The sequence below is a fragment of the Argopecten irradians genome, chromosome 1 (genome assembly GCF_041381155.1).
Source record: "Argopecten irradians isolate NY chromosome 1, Ai_NY, whole genome shotgun sequence".
Taxonomy (NCBI): Eukaryota; Metazoa; Mollusca; class Bivalvia; order Pectinida; family Pectinidae; genus Argopecten; species Argopecten irradians.
This window is the reverse complement of record NC_091134.1, coordinates 31,550,939-31,573,104: the sequence shown is the minus strand read 5'-3', so window position 1 is coordinate 31,573,104 and position 22,166 is coordinate 31,550,939. Positions and strand designations below refer to the sequence as shown.

The window sequence follows — 22,166 nt, the reverse complement described above, 5'->3', positions numbered from 1 at the left end:
CAAAACCTGCAGTTCTCAATTCATGCCAACTCGTCAAGCTCAAAGGCCAACAAAATCATCGGTTTAATGTTTAGATCATTCTCATATATGAGCCCTCAAATGTTCCTGGCACTGTATAAATCACTTATTCGTCCAATTGTGGAACACGCAACACCATGACCATCATTGAAAATGTACAAAGACGAGCAACAAAAAGTATACCGTGTTCAAAACATCTATCCTACCAAGATCGCTTAAAGAGTCTAAGTCTACCAACACTTCAATATCGTAGAGAACGCGCAGATATCATCCAAACCTACAAAATTCTAAATCATTTGGACATACTGAACGTTGACTCACTATTCGATGAAATTGGACGAACTTCAACAAGGGGGCACTCCAGAAAACTATATAAAAGGCAATTCAGACTGGGAAAATCAGGCCACTTCTTCAGCAACAGAGTTATCAACATCTGGAATTCTCTACCAGAGGAAGTGGTGTGTTCACCATCTCTTAACACCTTCAAGTCAAGACTCAATAAGTACTGGAAAAACCGCCCAGCAAAATTTCAACCATCTTTCTGACAAAATTGTACAAATCGGGGTGAAAAAATTACTCACAGGAATGGACAGCAAACCCTGTGATATTCTAAATCCATGGAAACTTTTTAATCAGTGTTTTTTATCAGTGTCTGGCACTTATATATGTCGGTATCTCATTACTATGTAACAATGTGTTATATATATATCGCCTGTTCCCTTAATAACGGAAAAGGATTTCAACATTAATGAAATGACTGTATATACATTATTTTAAGCAACCGGAAGTCAATAGTACGCGTTAGGAGTACACAATGTCATTGTTTGAAGAAACTTTAATACATCTCCACAAGCTAGTCTTAGCTTACCAACGATATCAACTGAGCGAATACTGAGCGAATTGTTGTGACGCCATGTATATATCGTCCATCCGTCAACGTTCCTGAGCATGAAGACAGGATGTGCTCTACATTTGCTGGTTTTCCCCAGGCAATTGGGTTCCTCTTATATCCCATGTTACGAAGTTTGTTGATGATGGCAAAACATCATATACTGACTTCAGCTGGAACTGCAGTTTCTGCGAGTCCATAAACCAGATATCGCTCCATGTTAACTTCTTTTGACCAGTACTCCTTCCCAATTTAACCAACTTCCCTGCTGCGTCAAGCTTGTTGCCCGGACCGTTCTTGTGTGTCTCTCCATCTGGCGGACTTCCTTCTGTACAAGCTCTCATCCGTAGCTGTTCCCCATCTTGCTCTAGTTGCAACATCTGCCCACTGCCACACGATATCACCACGCCTCAACAGTGGCGTAGGAAGATGAAATGTAAGGGGGGGGGGGTGTGCAAAGGTCCTCAATATTCTGTAACACCCCCGCTCCGCACCTACAGGAGGAGATTAATTCAACACACCACCATATATGCTTTATATACTTTTTTTATATATCATTAAATATAATCCTTGTACTCATTTATAGACAGTGAGGTAGCTAAAAGGAAATTAGCGTGTGAGCGCCGAAGGCGCGATAATTTGGTGTTTTAGGGGTCTGGGGGTGACCCGCGGGAAAAAACATTGTAATTAAATATGGTTGAGATGAGTTTTACAATGTATTTTGACGATTTTGCGAGCGCCCGAAAGCGCGAGATTTTGGTGTTTGGGGGCTCGGGGCTTCCCCCGGGAAAAACAGTACGATTTAGAATAGCTTAAATGAGTTTTGATGAATTTGCGAGCGCCCGAAAGCGCGAGATTTTGTTGTTAAGGAGGTAGACCCCCCGGAAAAAAAATTACGATTTAGAATGGCTGAGATGAGTTTTACGATGTATTTTGATGATTTTAAAGCGTCTCATGTAAAGGTTTTCTTACCTGCATTTATGTGGCAGGCCGTTAAACTCGCCCCAGATCATAACCAGTCATATAAATGGCTAATTAAAGGATTGTTCAGTACAGTTCTCTATTCGCACCCTCGATGCTCCAGAGGCTACTGTGATTAACATTATATCCACCCCTGGACCATGTCATAGTAAAACTGAAGGCAACATAAGACACAAGAATTTTAGTTGAATTTTGTTCTTTGATGTACATAAAAAAATCGAATAGCAGTATACGGTGGTTGACTGTGTGACTTTGAAGTCGGGTGTCGCTCTCTCTTTGATCTTCAAAGGAAGTCTCTGCAGGCCTGTGTTTTTAGCTCACCTGGCCCGAAGGGCCGGTGAGCTTATGTCATGGCGCGGCGTCCGTCGTCCGTCCGTCGTCCGTCCGTCGTCCGTCCGTCAACATTTCCTTTAAATCGCTACTAGTCATAGAGTTCTGCATGGATTGTAACCAAATTTGGCCACAAATATCCTTGGGGGAAGGGGAACAGAACTTGTATAAAGTTTGGCTCTGACCCCCCGGGGGCAGGAGGGGCGGGGCCCAATAGGGGAAATAGAGGTAAATCATATAAATCGCTACTTGTCCTAGAGTTCTGCATGGATTGTAACCAAATTTGGCCACAAACATCCTTGGGGGAAGGGGAACAGAACTTGTATAAAGTTTGGCTCTGACCCCCCGGGGGCAGGAGGGGCGGGGCCCAATAGGGGAAATAGAGGTAAATCCTATAAATCGCTACTTGTCCTAGAGTTCTGCATGGATTGTAACCAAATTTGGCCACAAACATCCTTGGGGGTAGGGGAACAGAACTTGTATAAAGTTAGGCTCTGACCCCCCGGGGGCAGGAGGGGCGGGGCCCAATAGGGGAAATAGAGGTAAATCCTATAAATCGCTACTTGTCCTAGAGTTCTGCATGGATTGTAACCAAATTTGGCCACAAACATCCTTGGGGGAAGGGGAACAGAACTTGTATAAAGTTTGGCTCTGACCCCCCGGGGGCAGGAGGGGCGGGGCCCAATAGGGGAAATAGAGGTAAATCCTATAAATCGCTACTTGTCCTAGAGTTCTGCATGGATTGTAACCAAATTTGGCCACAAACATCCTTGGGGGAACATCCTTGGGGGAAGGGGAACAGAACTTGTATAAAGTTTGGCTCTGACCCCCCGGGGGCAGGAGGGGCGGGGGCCCAATAGGATAAATAGAGGTAAATATTCGAATTCCTTCAGAAAAGAAACAATGAACCTGTATTTAGAACATTACTTGGCATTACAAACCAGGTGAGCGATACAGGCCCTCTGGGCCTCTTGTTTCTCTTGAAATGCCTCCAGTTTTACTATGAGATAGTCCATAGGTGGATATAACAACAGTGAAAGTAACCGCAAGAGTATCGAGAATGCCCTGTTCGTAGAATCAAAAGTTCCATTCGTTAATCATATGCTTACCTCTCGACTTTTCAATCAAAATTTGTTCACGATTAATTTCCCCAAATTTACCTCCAACTAGCGATATCAATGACGATAAATTACAAAAAAATGTAAACTAAAATGGCGACAAGCAAATGAATGTTAAAACTCTTTAGTATAATGTTTAAGATGAAATTTTCGTGTGCATTTTTTTGTCGTGGTGTGGAGTTTTGATACTATTTCGTGGGAAGAAATATTCATGATTAGCTTTTGGAGCAATAATGATTATAATATATTCATCATTTTTTATATTTGCGGTCTCACAGCAGACATGAAAGCAACGACACGACGATGTTATGCAGTATTTAAAGCTTAATGTATACAATCTCAGATATTTCGACATCAAATTTTACCTGTGTTGATGTCCCCGGGATTCTTTTCCAACCAATCAGGGATCATGAGACCGACCAGAATGGCTATACCAATGATGGCTACGTTCCTTGTTGAGGACAGTGATACAGCATGTAAGTTGGACAGTATGATCCCGTTAAACATGCCATACATGATGATCATAGCGCCCCCTAGGACTGGATAGGGCATCGTAATGAAGACGGCAGACACCTTACCCACTACGCCAAATATCATGTAGATCACGCCAACCCACAAAAACACATTCCGACTAGCCACCTGCTCCAAAACAACAACTTTGTGTTATATAATCAAGAAATTTCTGCTCTTAACTTCTTACCATTGAAATTATATTTGAATAAAATTGTTCCCTTGGTCTCTTTTGGACAACAGATGCAGTACCCAAAGCACCAATTTTACATGCATTTCACTATTTCAGGAATTAAATGCTAGAGACGTCAATGTAATCATTTAAATTATTGGCTTCTTTCTGCATTTTATTTCTATTTTTGTGTAATTTTTTATTACTATGTAAATGTTTTTAATCAATCAAATATACTACTTTTAAAGATAACAATACTTTAAAGTTTACCCCCGAAATATCTATAGAAATAATTGTCAATTTTAGTAATTGCATATCTCGTCAACGACTTATATGATAATATTTTACTGTCGTATGCAAATCCACTTTTGGAAGTCACATTTTCTATGATAATAAGCTGGAATTGGTCTGCAGATATTCAATGATATTAACTTCACGATCTACAAACCATGGTAATAATAATTGGTTTGTAAATATTGGTTAACGTACCCTGGTGACGCCGACAGCTCCTATATTAGCGCCTATTGTACTTGTTGCGTGGCCACACCCGACGGCACCTGAAAGAGCGCTACAGAATCCCTCAATAGCAATTCCTCTGTTAATACTATGTGGAGCCGGAGGTGGCACGTTACATGTACGTGCGCATGCGTTATAATCGCCAATGGAATCTAAGATTGATACTATTGTTCCAATCAGGAAAGCGACAAAAAAGCCCACATTGACGTTTGGAGCTCCAAACTGACCTAATAAAATAGAAAATAAGAAATTTCTTTTTAGGTATAAACATAATGCGGATTGATGCCTTAATCACAAAATACACTTTATGACATTTTTTTTATTACATTCAACCATTTTATTATAATTTAACTAACGGAAATCTATCTTTCAACGCACACATATATATATGGATTCATTTTAATTTGTAAAATATAAAAACCCCAATCTTAATTTTAGAAATTAAATAATATATCGCTAATGATCAATGGAATTAATACTGGGATAGGGCACACGGAACCACGTGGCGTTCCGGATGATCCCGGCTCGAGCGTCCGTTCTAGCTAATTATTCTGCATCCTTAGGATTATCTGTGAGGGCTCCAGCATGTGTCATGATGGCCGCCATGATCCAACCAACCATCATACCGATTAGGATCTGTATCAAATATATCGATTAGTTTCGTGGGGCGCTAATTTAATATAAACAAAGTATATAAACAAAGAAAATAAAATTCCACATAATCCGCTAAAAAGCATAATAAGGAAAATGAAATTGGGCTTAAATGACACTAAATCATTATAAAGACAAGGTAAATCAAATTTCGTCAACCATTATTAATCATTATAGAATTCATTTTCAAAAACATGTTTTTACAAGACAATACCAACATTTAGACATCATATCCAAGTCAATTTTAAATAACTTTCCGCTATCAAAAACTTTCCTTGGGGTGACACTCCCGAACCCAAATCGAAACTTCTCTGCTTTCGGCGCACATCTACCACCATCCCCACCCCCATTTTCATAGCCTTAAGATAAACATACTGCGAAAACCCGGTGTAAAGGATACCGGACGACGTGGAAGCCTTTTTTCTTAGACCAGGCAGGACACGGCATGTTTAGCTTACTGAGATACAGAGACAGGATTACTGAGGTGATGGCAGTCCTGTAACAGAGGAACAGAAACATCGTGGTATAAAGCTAAATAACCCTCAACAAATGTCTCTCATGGAACTTCATCTTAGGAAGAATGTCCTTCCATTTTTTTGAGAATAATGCTTAAATACCTTACCAATGAAACATATGTACATCAAACCATATTATATTAGCATTGCATGACTTATCGCATGTGTTAATTTATAAGAGCTCAATGTTTTGTCATGAACATTTTAATGTTTGAGTACAACTCTGATAGGCAACACTGATGAATACACTCAACATATATGGGGAATACTGTAATTTTAGTATTCAAGTTAACGTATGATAACGTTATAAATGGTCGCTAGTAATGGTTCTCTTTCAAAAACATGTGCAAACAGATTAGTATTTTTCTTCAATTACAAAAGTTATTTACTTTACACCATTATCACCTTTGAGAAGTTTGAGCTTCTTAATTTACATCAGGATAAAACATTAAAAACAATTAATTGCGTCCCGAAAAAATGTCCATGGCACTATGTCCTATATGGAATGAAATGCTGATTCTGCCTCCACCAAAAGCAAAATAAATCATTTCAAATTATGTTCGTGTTAAAAAGAGAAACGTTTACATGAGTAAGGATCAATTATTGTTCAGATGATGAGTATCTTTCTGTTCTGTCGGTGGTGGAGCATTATTAAGTTAAAGAATACTTATTAAACTGTGCTATGGAGTAAAAGAAGGTGATGTACAATGTATCATATAATATCACATTAACACAGTGCATCATACATGCTAAATATGGAAAACATTGTTATAGTTTAGTGTCTATATATGTTATGGGAGTAATATGTATCCTTGGACTAGGCTGTACATTAGAATATCTCGTCCTCCGAGTTTATATATCGTTTAATTATTTCTAAGATAATATTATTTCATTTTCTGACCACAAACTCCAAATGGGAGAAAGGAAAAGGGATTATACATATTCATAGGTTTTTTGTAAATTTCATTTCAAATATTAAAAAGAAAATTGTTATTATTAATCAATATTATGTGTAAATCCGTCTACGTTGAAATAATGATATCATTTTATTATAAATTACAATGAGATTATAAGATATATTGATGTGTTCTAAAGTTTATGTGATAGCTGAAGGTTGTAACCGCTATTTCTCAGAAAGTACGGAAGGGATCTGTTTCAAATGTCATACGTAGGCTCGTCATGGAAACATTAATGGGTTTATAAGAAAACAAGATCTGGGATTGTTGCAATTTAAAACGCCACGTTTTTTTGTAAAAATAATGAAGGATGTCTGAGATTTCTTATACATATATTATGTATATTAATTCCTTTTGGTTCCTTGAGAGTGTTGTGGATGATCAGGAAACTCCATGACTAATAATCAGCTAACTTACAATTTGATACTTAGAAAGCACTTAAGTGGTCTTCTTAAAATTAGTCTTTTTCAGCTTGCTTCTTAGTTTTCCTATATCCATTTCATTTTTAAGTATTCAAACACAAATTGGATGAGAGTGGTCATGCTACTGTTATACAAATAAGAGATCTGTACGATTGATTGAATTATAGAATATATAACGGAGGGCACCAAGATTCCTCTGAGATATCTCCTACCATACATACTTGCAATGAACAATGGCCAAATACTCTTTTTAAATTAAAACACAAAATGATTAACTGTGGCCATGTTGCTGTTATGTAGATAACATTGAGGTCATCAGTCTATTAAGAAATACATACTCGATACATCTGTATCAAGTCCTCAAAATGTTTCTGGTTTAACATTAGAGAAATTGAAACGAATTGTGATGAACTCTTAGATACCGTTACTATAGAGAAGAGGGGAACAGATATAATTAAATCAATTTTTTTTATTTTTTTTTATTTTAAAACACATGGCCCTAAAGAGGTTACAAACTCAACCTTTCTTACGTTGATAAGCATATTTAATAATTCAACGTGTCATAATATATTATTCCATCGTTATTGCAGAAACTTGTCGTTGCATTTGACAGATAGCATATTCTTCACACACATATCCTGTCATCAGGAAAACACGTACGTCACCGTTACTAGTACAAGATACATTTTTGAAAAAAATCTCAATACCAGTTAGATTGTCAACACGAAAAAAACAAAAAACAAATTGAAAAAAAAACCAACAACAACAAAAACAAGAGGGATGGTGGATCCACAGAATGCACTTTTGGTGCCTCGTAGTAAGATCGAGAGAGTCCGCATAAGTTCATTTCTGGCTTATAGATCAAAGTTCAAGATGTAGTTTACGGTACTTGGTTTTCGTATTTGGCACCACCTATATCTAGATAGACTCATAAATACACGACACTTATGTGTCCAGTGAGTTTTGATGTATAATAAAGTTTCCGAACTAACTTTTACTTAAATGGAAGCATAAGCTCAAAATGTAGGCTTCAGTGTCCTAGTTAGGTTCGCTTCTCGACATACCCCTTCATCTTGATGGAACAATACAACAGGTATAGTATTGTATTAAACATAGGTGATTGTGTGGTGTAGCGGTTAAGCCACCCACCTTTTACCTAGCCGGCCGGGTTTCAATGCCCGGCACGGACGTGAAAAGGTTAGGGGTCACCTGCCCGATCACGTGGGTTTTCTCCGGACTCTCCGGTTTCCTCCCTCACTAAGATCCCTCGCGCGCTTACATCCGGGTCATCGAGAGTAATTTGTATAAGTTTTATAACTTAATCGATGTAAAATCAATAAAGTTTATATTATTCTATTAAACACAGTGTGCTGGCAAGATAATGCCAAGGACAGAAGAATGGGTGGATAGAAACGAAGCAAACTTATGACACTTTTGGTTCCGATAAGAAATGAATAAAGTGTCAAACATGTAGAAAATTTTATTTCCATTTTTGTACAAACGATGTAAAGGATTTTAGAATAATATCTTTTTGATCACTCAGAATACAAAATAGGTAATTGTTTTAGTTAAGGTGACCTACTTATATGCAATTATGATTTACAGTGGATTCATTTTTGTATCAGTTACCTGATTTACGTATCATTTATAATTTATGGATAAACACTACAGTTCACGTGAACGAGCATCCAGATCTTTATTAATACACATTACACCTTAATCCTGGTTAAATGTTTTGTATTTCATCTTGACAGGCATGGTCACGATTAGTATTTTTCTATTTTGAAAACGGTCACCTTTAGGCCAATGTCAGTCGCCTTTAGGTCGAATCAGGTCAACACATGCGTTATATCGCTTTATGCAACTTACATTTCCGTGCCAGAAGAAACAGAAGTTACTGTAAACCAACTATTTTCGCGGCTACTAAATTATGCGAATTTTATATCAAAACAAGTCCGCGAAGATAAGCATTCGTATACTTAAAAAATTGACGGAAAAAATATATCATTATCAATGATGTCAATGATAAATCAAGGAAATAAACTTTGGTGAAAATACTTGGATCAAAAAATTCGCGAAAGTAAATCGCACGCGAAAGATAATTGGTTCACAGTATATTTTTGATATTAGTATAGAACAGTGCGTCTTTGTTTGATTTGCTTATTGTCGCCACGGATAACTAAGTCTGTCGATGTAGTTAATGTATCTCATTAATATTATTGTTACCTGGAGCTGAACAAACATGATCATGTCACGCTCTCAAAAGTATCTATCTTATCCTATGTATCCCGGCGCCTGAATTGTAGTAGACCATAGCAAGTTCTGAGTACTTTAAAATACGACAGAAGGTATCATTGTCTTCTTAATATCCCTATGAGAAAATCTGACGGACTGTTCATTTGTGAAAACCTACAGTAACTTATATTTAGGTGTGGGTTTGAATTTGTTTTATGTCTTATTTAAGGAGAAGGAAAATGGTTATCTGGGAGGAAAAAAAAGAAAATTAAAGATCAGTAATTGGAATATTTTTACATGTGGGATTCGAACTCGATAACTACAAGTGGAGTGCTGGTCGTAATGTGTCGTAAACCTGGACCACTCGGTTAACACAGACATAACATGATTATTGTGATTTGGCCTTATATATAAGGCGATTAGAGACGGCAATTTTCGTTTTCAAAGTTATTTGTTAATTTAGTACAATATAGCAATACATAATTTGATAATGCTTACGTACACAGCAGAGATGCCCCAGTGTGCTTTGGCAAATTTACCGGCGGACCTTGAAATGAATATACCACCTACAAGAATGGTAGGCACTATGGTCACAGGGCCAATAAACCTCATCAGGAATCCTACGGTACCAGTTAGGCCGACCACACAATGGACGAGACCAACAAGAATCAATGAACCCTGAAACTGTATCAACAACTTTATTTGTTTGCAGTGTAGACAATACATTCTGAACTATCATAGTTACTTCCCTTCTCAGTTACTTCCCTTTGATGAGGGAAGTAACTCTATCACCAGTGAAACGAAGGGAAGTCACTATGATATTTAATATTGAGACAATATTAATCTAATGTGAGATCATATAAAATCGGTTACAACGGAACTTCCTTGATATGCAATATATTCATGGGGATATCGGTGATACTTTAATTATCTTTTTATATACCTGAAATGCGGAAATTGTATGTATTATTAGGGGAAATATTTTGCACAAAATTATATCAATATCTCTACTTTTTTCAAACTTGAACGTTCTTGATATTCAATGTATTCTTGGAGATACTGGTGATAAATTTTGTAATCTATTTATAGATATGAAAATGCAGAAATTGTGGATATCAATAGAAAAATGAAATCTTAAGAAAAAAATTGACATAAAGAATAAACTTTGGGATGACAAACATAGGAAAAGAAACTAGTATTAAACTAGTTATAAGGAGCAATGTATACAGTAATGGATTAATAAACATTGCAGCGTTGACGAACGATGCATTTATGAATGCAAAATTTGACATTTTGTTCGCAATATGACCGAATATATAATATAAGATATACATATTATGAAATTCTCATTCTAAAACACTATTATTTTATGTTTTCGACAAACTATGTTCACGTTTTGTCACGAATTTCCTTCCAAATCAGTTAATCTCGTAAACTCAAGATAAAAATTTGACTACATTAAGAGAAAGTCACCTTATTAGAAATAAATTAGAACCTTAATTTGTGTCAATTAATACAGTCATTTTTAATGCTGTCTTTCATTAATAATTCCCAGTCTACATATTTGCTATCCAAGATGTCAAGAAAATTAATAAGAAAGTTTTCTGTTTTAATGAATTTACCTCTCGCAATCTGTAGAACGCAAAATTTCGCTTGCTTTCCAACACGAAATTTGATGTCATATTAAAAGCTTCAGTGCTGTTAAGGCTAGCATTGGTAACACCGCTATGTATTTCTGAAATATCACGACATAAGAATGATTCTGTAATTGCATATAACAGAGTTAACGGGTTTACATGTATATCGATTGTGACATCACGTGACGAGCGTAACGTCATACTTTTCAGAGGAAATGACGTCAATTGCGCTAACAAAATAATGACGTAACAATCGATACCTACCCGCAAGGGAACTAACTCTGTAATATGCAAATACAGAATATAATCAAACTCAAATATAAAACAATGCAAAATATCATCTAAAACGAACTTGACGTAGAGATACTAGTCTTTGAGTGATAAGAGCAGTTTTTTTCACAATTAACACATTGTTGTTTTGTGCTTTGTACAGATTTATCTGTTGATTTTGAAGTTATTTGAAATCTGTTTCAATAATAGATTTATATCAGACTGTTTTTAATGAAGGTACTTACCTGGGACAGAACAAAAGTCGGCATTAAGACGCTGCAACGCTAGTAAAGGTATTACGTACACCGGAGTAGCTCCCTGGAATAGGGGTAATCTGTGGGAACAAACATGATAGGAGTGGATAACAAAATACCAAATCAATGATGTTTACCTAATGGCACACAAGTACGAACATCTATAAGGTACAAATGTGAATCAAAACTTAGAATTATAAGAAAAAACTAAGAACAAACAGAGGATTCACAGGAAAAGACTAGGACTAAACATGGGAGAAATCTTTAATAAAACTATTTAAACAAATAAATATTGAGAACCTTAGTTAAAACTATTTCAGCATAAATGATGGTTATATCGGTAACACTGAGGGTTCACAATGTGAATATCAAACTGATGAGACAAACATTGGACACCACTTATTGGACATGATATTAAGTAAAACCAAAACAACCCTGGGATAACTTAGGTAAAAGAAACATAGAACATAATAGAAAAAAAAATGTTAAGATTAACGACGGTACAAAATGTGGTCATCTCGGGTAAATAAATGACACCAAGTTTGAAACGGCTTTTAATTTTAAAGATGGTAATGTAAAACAATACCGATAATTTTGTAGAGTCGCAAAAGTTATTCACTAACCGTTAATTCTATACTTATCATCACCATCTGAACAATTCGATTAAAAGAAATAAAATGTTATCATTCATAACGTGGGTCGTCTTATGTTTCCCGCCGTCGTCCTAAATACCGCACTATCAATGACTGTTATCATATATTACGCCGGAAATAGTTACAAATGCTTGATGTTGTAACCTCATCATAGGCTATCGATATATATTTTCTGGTGTTATTAATGATTTTAAGAAACCTTTATGTTATGCTTAGGAAATAATGGGCCTTTAATCTTCAGCTTAATTTTGGTGTTTACCCGTGTGCTATGTATTTACATGTTACAGGTTTTTTTTCTGCTCTTCTGTTGGGAAGGTAAGGTAACTCTGTAACATACTAAGACTGATTTAATGTCACCAGAAATACCTGATACCCAGCGTAACCTGTAGGAGCGTTGTGATGCCATTCATGAACATTGTAGAACTGAGCAGGTCTGTCTTTATATCGGGGAAGTCTGAGGCACACGCTACATCCGCAACGAAGGTGGAAATAGCCAACGACCCTGATAGGGACAAGAGTGCTTGCTGTAGATAAAACCAAACCAAACATTGATTGTATTAATTGTTTGTCTACAACGTACATTTTACAGTAATGGACATCGTTTAATGCTTGATGCCCTTTGTAATATCGTTATGTTTTGTTTTGTTTGTCATTTCTTTTTTATTATCATTATTTTTTTTATTTTTAGCGGACGGAGGTGTTAATCAACCAAACCATTATATAGACTTATGTTTGATTATGTACAGAATATTGACATCTATAATACGTCAGGAAAGAGAAAAAGTAATACCCTGTAGTTAAAGGAAGTTAATCTTAAAATGAGAATGGGAAACGTATTGTACAAGAAACACAAGACAAGTTTTTATATATAAAAAAATCTTCAATAGTTTGAAAAAGTTATAGTTTTGTCTATTAATGCTTTGATTAAATGCTACATGATCTTGCATTGATATCGAATTAAAGGAAGAAGAGTAGGAGAGAAACGAAAAAATGACACATATGCATTTACGTTATTTCGCATATCTTATATCCGAAGGAGATGGTGTTTCACCACCCCTACCCACCCCCCACCCCCCCACCATCCTCCTAATAAAGTTAGTATCTAACGTAGAGTCGTTACCCATATATTGACCTTGGATCAGTTTTTGTTCATCGGGTTCACTTGTTTTTCATGTGTTTTTAATTATTTTTGGTATAAATAATGATTTGCCAAAACATAGAAGTACGCATACCTGAAATGCAAAGAAGATAGACATATAAATTGGCGGCGTGTCTGTGACTTTGTATAGTAAGGCTTCAGACGATTCCATTTCATATACTATTTCCAACTTCTTTTTCTCATCGTTCTCTATTAACAGGATCTCCTCCTTTGTTGTAAAGGTATGTCCATTCGTTTTATGTTCCGCCATACCTGTACCTGTAAGGGAGATTTATAATAGATACATGTGCGAAAAGTCAAGGGAATGCTGATATATTGGGGACTATTATGCATCGTATTACTGCAAACGTATTTGTTTTATCGGCGAATCACCAATATTTCTACCCTCGAGTTGACTTGAAAGAACGTACCAACGAATAGTTAATGTTATACGGTACTGGAACTCTGCTTTGTCATTTAAAAACATTTTTTACCAGATTTCTGAAAGTGTTCAAGAAAAAGGATTATCCAAATCTCTTTTTTCATTATTTCAAGGTCAATTGTTAGGGATGTGTCTTTTATGACACTGATACTATTGAAATAGTCCAATAATTTTCGTGAAGAAATTTAAGAACGTAAATTGTAATGAAATATTTAACATCAACATAGACAGGTTTGATTGTATATATAGTTCGATTATTATTTTTTCCCACACGATAACAATCAACATAAACGTCAAACATTAAAGGCTATCAATGGAAAGATATGGTTAGAAATATAAATGCAATAACAAAGAAATGGACCAATAACATTCTATATTTAGTCACCTATTGTGATCTCCTCTTTGGGGATTGAAGTGGGGTGTTCAATTCGCGAGTCCTAGGCCTATCGATATCGCAAGGGTTGATATAAACAATTCCACAGATTAAACTTAAAGGCTATAAAGTTGAGAAGAGAAAATGTTGTGACTATAGTCAAATGAGAAAACGCTGAAATTACCATTGAAATAACGGAAGTTTTGAGATTCCAAAACGACGTGGGTAAAATACAATTTACAGTTGATTAGTCCTCCATCCAATGATTATGACGTGATTTTTGTGACGTCATACTCACTGGAAGGTTGAACTAATCGACTGTAAATCGCAATTTACCCACGTCATTTTAGCATCTCGAAACTTCCGTACCGATTTGATATGCTCATGTAAATATATTCACAATCGGTTTTTCAAAATATGAAATAAGTGGTAAAATTTAAAAAAAAAATATCAATTCAATTTTTGTTACAAAAACCAATAAACACGGGAGTCTCGAAATGCATAAAATGGGTAAATTACGATTAAACTTTGATTAGTCCCACTTTCCATTGATTATGACGTAACCGGAAGCAGGGACTTACCGACGGTATATTGCACTTCACCCACGTCATTTTGGTATCTCGAAATCAACGCATTCATTCAGCCATGTACCAGATGTAAAATACTTTCAATTTACTTAAACCTATGTATACGTACCTATTTTTGTACTTTAGCATAAAATTGATTTTGAACATGTAGCGCAACGATAGATTCATACACATATTCGCATGGGCGCAGTTATCGCTTTATTAACGACATACAAAAATGCAATTAATGAAAGAAATTTTTTCAAAATTTTCTACCGGAAAATAAAAAGCACTTTTAAAATTTTGATTACCGCTCATGTATATACGTTTACGGTATGTACATTAAACTTCCAGTTTTAATTTTTTATTAATTCTAATGATAATAAATAATCCTACAGAAAAAGTGTCTTACCTTAGCAGATCCGTTCAAGTGTACTTCCAATGATTCTATATGTAAAAGGTTCTACAAATGTCACGGTGTATAATTTGATATATTCACTGTTTTTTTTAGATATGAATAACAATAATGAGTAACTATTCGGGGTACTAGGTTTTGAAGTATATGTGATGATACAATATATGGTATGTAGGCATTCTACTGGATCAGTAGCTTTTTGCCTAAATTCAGTACCTTATGAAATTGCAGTGAACAAAAGCACTGCACCACGTGTGCATAGAATCAACTTGCAGTTTGCTTTGAATGTTTTATCTGAAGCAATAAATTTTATGCGGTTTTTTTTCGAGTAAATTGAAATAACATTTTGTGTTTTGAAGTCATAAAAGTGTTAAAAATAAAATATTTTCGCATACTTGAAAATAAACATTCACGTTAAGATTAACACTAAAGATAAAAAAAATATGTTTCTTTCAGTAGAAAAATATCTTTTTCCTTGTTTCCTAACCGTCGGTTCATGCAGTAATAATTATACTTTCTGTGCAATTATAAATACACAATTACACCAATGTGATGGGACTAATCAAGGGAAATGCTCTTATTCAAACACATCTACAAAATTGTAATATACCAGTAACAATATTTTCAAGACTCCTAAGACTCCTGGGCGCAAATCATTGTTATCACCGCCAATTTGGTTTAGGATATGGTTATGATCTACTCCAATATACGTATTAGTCATTACAATAGATCACAGATTTAACATTCCTGATACCTCAGGTCGGTTACTTTCGCGGGTCATTTTTTGCGATTTGATCTAAAAACGAGAAATTTAAATTCAACCGGTTTTAAATTTTCGTGATCTTGCTTCGAAGGTTTATACAAGTATAATTCAACCATTTATTTACATTTCTTGGATCGCATTTTCGCGATCATAGTAATGTTCCGCGAAATCGCAATGAAAATAAACGGTTCTACTGTATCTTGTAAATATTGAAGACCTCAACGATTTTTAAAATGGCGTTCAAAGACAATTTTCTGTCAAGACGTAAACCATTTTTGATCAATCATGTATGAATACCTTGCAATAGCGCCATTCCCCAACTTTCTTAATAACCTAGCATTTGTTGTATTAGAACCACAAAAAAAGGTAAGCATTAACAAGATAGAAGTGATTCTGCTTTGATTTGAACAATAGATATTTATGCTACATGTATTTATATTTTGTAATATTGATTTTCAATGGAATCCACTCACTTATTTTATGAAGTAAACAAACGAATAAAGTAATTATCTAATCCTTTAGATGTGCCCTTTGTGAAGTGTAGGCCTTTTGAAATCATCAGATTTAAGACTTAAGTAAATGTACAATATGTAAAAGTATTTCACGACAGGTTTGACCTCCATACAACATATATAGTATGTCATTCGACACAAAACTAGACATGACTTGCTCTGATTAGAATACATTATTCATAAATTATTATGGGACAGTCCTCTTATTTATCAACACACACATAAAACAGAAACTCACATTGTTATATAGAAAAAAACTAGAAGATAACTCAAATTCAGTTTCTAGTTCACATCAGTAGAAAAGATTAGAGAAAGTTTATTCTAGCAGCATAGCTCTTCAGTGTCATTTAGGACGCATATGACAACTCCCAATTTAAAAAAAAAACAACCTTTGACCCTGTGCTTTCCAGGATAAGTCTATATTACATGTACTTATTTCTTTGTTGTTGTTGATTTTTTTTTTTTTGATTTTTTTTTTCGAAATTAGTAATTAGGAACAGCTAAGCATGTTCAAATAAAGATCGTCATCGTTTAGCTGCTCGCAAAAGATAACGTCGTCCTATCCTATCTTCTCGCAGAATACAATTATTTTGAGATAAAAAAAACCAAATGGTTAAAGTACAATTTCCCGTCGTTTAACCCAACCTTTTATTAATTTTGATGTCATTCTTTTGACGTCATCATTACTGGCAGGTGGGATTATTCGACGGTAAATTGAACTTAAATCACATCGTTTTCGAATCTCGAAACCCCCATATTGGATCTTCAAATTGTTTACGTAAATTTTTTTTCGGACTATAGCTTACTCCATATTTTTTGGAAAATCCATGTCATTATTTTAACAGGTCTTAATTTCCTGCAATTTTTCATGCAGATTTCAAATCTATAAAAAAATGGGTGTTCATGAAATACTTTTTGAGTTTTGAGATATTTGAGCTTGAAATATATCATCCGTGCAAATTTGTTTGCAGAAAATAGATAAATTCATAAAATTATGTTTTTTGTAATATTAGGATGAATGTAACTCAATCCTGTTGTTTTTTTTGGCCTAAATTTCTGACGGTTGATCAATATATATATATATTTTTTACAAATGCTTACTTATTTTCGTTATTTCCAAGCACCGTTTCTATACATAATTATCACGTTTTACCATGTTTTTGCAATACTCACGCTAACTATTCAACAAAAACCCAAATACGTTTTAAGAGACCACTTTTCATGACAATTTTTCTAATAAGGAGGTTCGAATATTGTATACAAGAACGTAAATCAAATTCATTTATTTATTTTGACTTTTCTTTGGTGATGTTTTATATTCTTCAGTGTCGAATATCTGTAGAGATTTTAACCCCTTTAGATTTTTAGGATGACCTCCCATGCTAATTTTCATGTCATTTCACATAAATCCCCAACGTAATTTTGGCACAAAAAGTGTACGTCATCAATATAAGATTATCATGCATTTATATTCTTATAGTCTTATCATTTCAGAATGACGTGTTTCATAATCATAAGTGAGACACATTTGCAACTGATGATTTTTTTGTCTGCACTAACCCTGCTTAGCACAAAAACAAGCTGCTTTAAACATTTAGTTTTCGAGGGCTTGTCTAAAAGGCAGTATACTGTACGAGATTACAATGGTAACCTCCTCAGACAATAGCTGAACGTTCTGACTAACCATTACATAGATATGAAAAGATACATATCATAGCAAGTTAGTGCAGTTTTACATAATTCAGTTTATTGCTCCATATGTTGGGATCATTTAAGCATGCGTCTATTCTAATTGATTTATGTTTTCACCAAGAAATTAGGATAGACGTTAATGTGGTCGTAGTTGACGTTAAGTTTACAGGTCGACCCCTAGATCGGAGTAAGAAATGTATTCAGATCAGTCGAAATCTCCATTTTGTATAAATAGAACTAAAAATAAATCATACGAGTACATTTTTGGTATGATAAGTCTTTTTCAAGTGTGTATATAAAAAATACAATGTAGATATAATTTGCATGTCTAGTTGAATTTTGATCATTTGAAGTTGTAGATAGGTAGGTAAATTCAAACAAAAGTAATTAATGCACTACTTTGTGCAAATCATCGTATGCCTGAAATTCCTGCATTTATTCCAGCATAATCAAAACTATATAGGCTTAAAAGCAAATAAAATTCAGTATAAATCCTCTTTGATGTCGTATATTTTATTGATATTTTTGTCGTACAGCGATTGAATGATTTTATTACATTTCGTATCTTCGTTTAAAATTCAAAATTGTTAAAAATCCCTACAAAATGTGCAATCAGTATTCATTTTAGCGCAAATAGAAATATGGAATACATTGATATACGGAAATATGTATTGTTTCCCTAACATAGAACTATATCAATGTCATATCATTAAATATGTCCTTCAAAAAAGAACAAAGAAAAAGCTCTTCAATACAATATTCATAAATTCGACACATTTACTATTGAACTTTATATCAATTTATACCTTTCAGGGATATGAATATACTGCAAGTAAGGTTATTCTGAAATGACAAAACCAGAAACAAAACAAGAAAACAAAACAAAAATACACAACAATACAAAAACGGAATAGAAAACAAAAATAATCTATAAGAATATAATAACATACAGTCAAAGTCAAATTGACACAGCAAATATTCCTTTATAGATAGGTATTATTTCTACATACGTTCTCGGATTATCAGTCTGAGATTCTTTTGAAAAAATAACCTCGTGAAAAATTAACAGAAAACTGAGTTAGTAAGTTTTTTTGACGGACAACTACAAAATCGCCCGAACGTGAACCTGTGCTGTGATTACAACATCTTTCAAGATGACGCACCTTTAAAGATAGGAAGATGGGGTCTATGTTAAGTGGACCAAGCAAAATGTTTGTAAAGTGTTTCCAAAGACTCAATTAATCATTGGAGTTTTTAAAAGAATGCACCATATAATAAACATAATTAACATTATGAAAACAAATATTTATTAAATATATGGACATAATTAGCATTACCTTGAAGCATACAAAAACACATAAATACAAGTTTAACATAGCGTGCTATGTACATCTAGTTATGGTCGAAATTTATGCAGACATTACTACTGTTTTCTCGCACGTTATATTTCGCTACTGCTTTGTCTCTTCGTTAAATGCAAAATAATTTTAATTCTTTGAAGTCGGGAAAAGTGGTTTTGGAAGGCACTTGTATGAATACTACTTAAACCGTCATTTTTATATCAGTGATTTATAGAATATTATACTCCTCCTCCAACATACATCGAGATAAAAACATTAATTCTCCTCTTTTGCGATTTTACCTTAATACTAACATTTAATAATTGGCTTTTTACTTGTTACGAGCATTTCCATTGGTTTAAAAATTTACTTTATCAGCCCATAAAGGAAAAAATGCCGTCGCCGTTTGTAACGTCGCTTCTGATTGGCTGAGATGACGGCGTAATAATTTCAAAGACAAAAGAGTCCCAAAATGAATTTTAAATGTTGAAATGATTATCTTTAGTAAATTGAATTATAAGGATTAATTTGAATAGATTTTTTATGTTATGGAGATATAACACAAAAATCTGAGTGTACTCTCATCATAAACCGCTTCGCGGTTTATTTAGAGTACACTCAGATTTTTGTGTTATATCTCCATAACATAAAAAATCTATTCAAGTTAATCCTTACATTAAATAATTGGCTTTTTATAGACATTAAACTGTTTAAAAGATATAAATGTTTTTAAATAAACTAAAATGTTCCTTCAAATTCCAGTAAAAGTCAATACATTAAAATTAAAAAGTACAAACTCTTGTACTACCATTTCCGATATGTTTTATAATATACGCTATGATAATATCAAGTATTGTGATATTGGGCCAATCATCAAAAAATAGATAGATTAATTCAGTGAAAAATCATCAGCATGCCATTTATTTTTTATTTTTACATTTATATCATTTTCTAACTTTTTCGATTCTTTACATTTTTAACGATAAAGTACCTCTACTATGAGTTCGTAACATTGGGAGATATACTGATTCATTAACCCTTCAGAAAGATGTAACAGAAAGCATACATTACCTGGCTGGATTAGGGATGTCCGAGCTGTTTAGACGGTCCGGCAGTCAGCGCAGTGGAAGGGCTCAAGCTGCAATGGCACACTTCATAAAACCTCTAGCCCGCTTAAAAAAATCTGCATAATTTAAATCATATGCGGTCTTAATTTTAATAACTTCCTGATCCTGCATAAGCCAAAATGTCACCAGCTATATTGAATACTATCGAATGAGGTCACAATAACAATTTATTTATATAGATTATCGCTTGTTTCGTGGAACTTTAACATAATTTTCTTTAAATTCACGTAATACTTCTAAAATAAGCGATGTTAATGATATACTTTACTGATAATTAGAGAAGGGTAAATGTGAACAAGCAAAAAGTATCACTCTCTGCTTTATGAATTAATTTTCGAATTTTTGGAATATTGACAAGGACTTTCATGATTTAATGCTTAAATAAAACATGTTTTGCTGCACCATCTCAGACTGTGGTGCATTTTCCATGACGTGAAGGGTGATACCATGCCAAAACATATAACAAAAATACAATTTAAACTGACAACGATATAATATAGATTCTAGTAGCCATATCATAAGCAGAATTAAACCGTTTTAATCGTCTGCTTATCCCCTAAAAGCAGACACAATGAATACTTTTTGCTAAATACCTCATATTTTCATCATGACATGTAGTACAGCAATATTATCAATGTACATAAAGCTCCACCGCCGACAGAGCATGAACGATAAAATAATTTATTTTGCTTTTGGCGCATGCACTATCAGTAATTCATTCCACATAGGACAAAGTTCCACGGATTTTTTTCGGGATGCAATTAATCATTTTTAATATATTTTTCTTGAATTAATATAAAAGCTCAAACTTTTCCATGGTGGCATTGATGTAAAGTAAGTAACTTTTGTAACTGAAGAAAAATACTAAATAGTCTGCTGCAGTTTTTGATAGAGTAAATAACAAAAAGATTTGTCAGCGGTGGAGCATTTTTAAATTGTTGGGACCGCGGTGCCGAGTGCGTAGGAAGTCCCGACGTATTGCCAACATACGTCTGTCCACCTCTGGGTCGCAAGTTCAAATCCCATCTGGGACATTTGTCAGGTACTCTCCATAGGCCGGTGGTTTTTCTCCAGCTTTCCTCCATATCCTAAGCATGGCACGTCCTAACATGACCTAACATTTAATATGACATTAACCCAATCACATCAAACCTATCAAACACAGATTAATTCCTATCACAGAGTGCGATATATATACATGTATGCCACCCATATGACATAATGCATTTGCTTAGTATTGGTTTTTTTATGTATTTTCATATGTAAATTTGTCAATGAATAGTGGCAATTTTTGATAAATTCTTTTGTTGACAACCCCATTGCTATACGCTGTATAAATTAAATTTGAGAAAAGCAGGTGAAGTGTTAACAAGGTGTTATCAGGTGCAGAAAATATAATAAAAGATGAACCTCCGTCATTCTATGTTTGAGTGATTGTCAACTCTTTCGTCGAGGATAGTATGAAAAGTGCTTGATTGTCCCAAATGTCCTACTGGTGTGTGTCTGTATGAAAACGTCTTTTCTTTTTATGACCTCCTGTTTGTTGGTAACGTTATTTCAGTGTTCTATTATTATGTATATCTTCCTATATTGACAATTATATTCAGCACTTTACTGAACTAGGAATCCTGCTAACATAGTGTTTTGTAGTGTATCTGTATCAATATCTGA

At 34.4% G+C, this 22,166-nt stretch overlaps 1 pseudogene; it reads right to left on the bottom strand.

Moving 5' to 3' along the window:
- Positions 1 to 984: 984 nt before the first annotated feature.
- On the bottom strand, positions 985 to 20,680 carry LOC138322497 (solute carrier family 23 member 1-like; annotated as a pseudogene).
- Between the last annotated feature and the right edge of the window lie 1,486 nt (positions 20,681 to 22,166).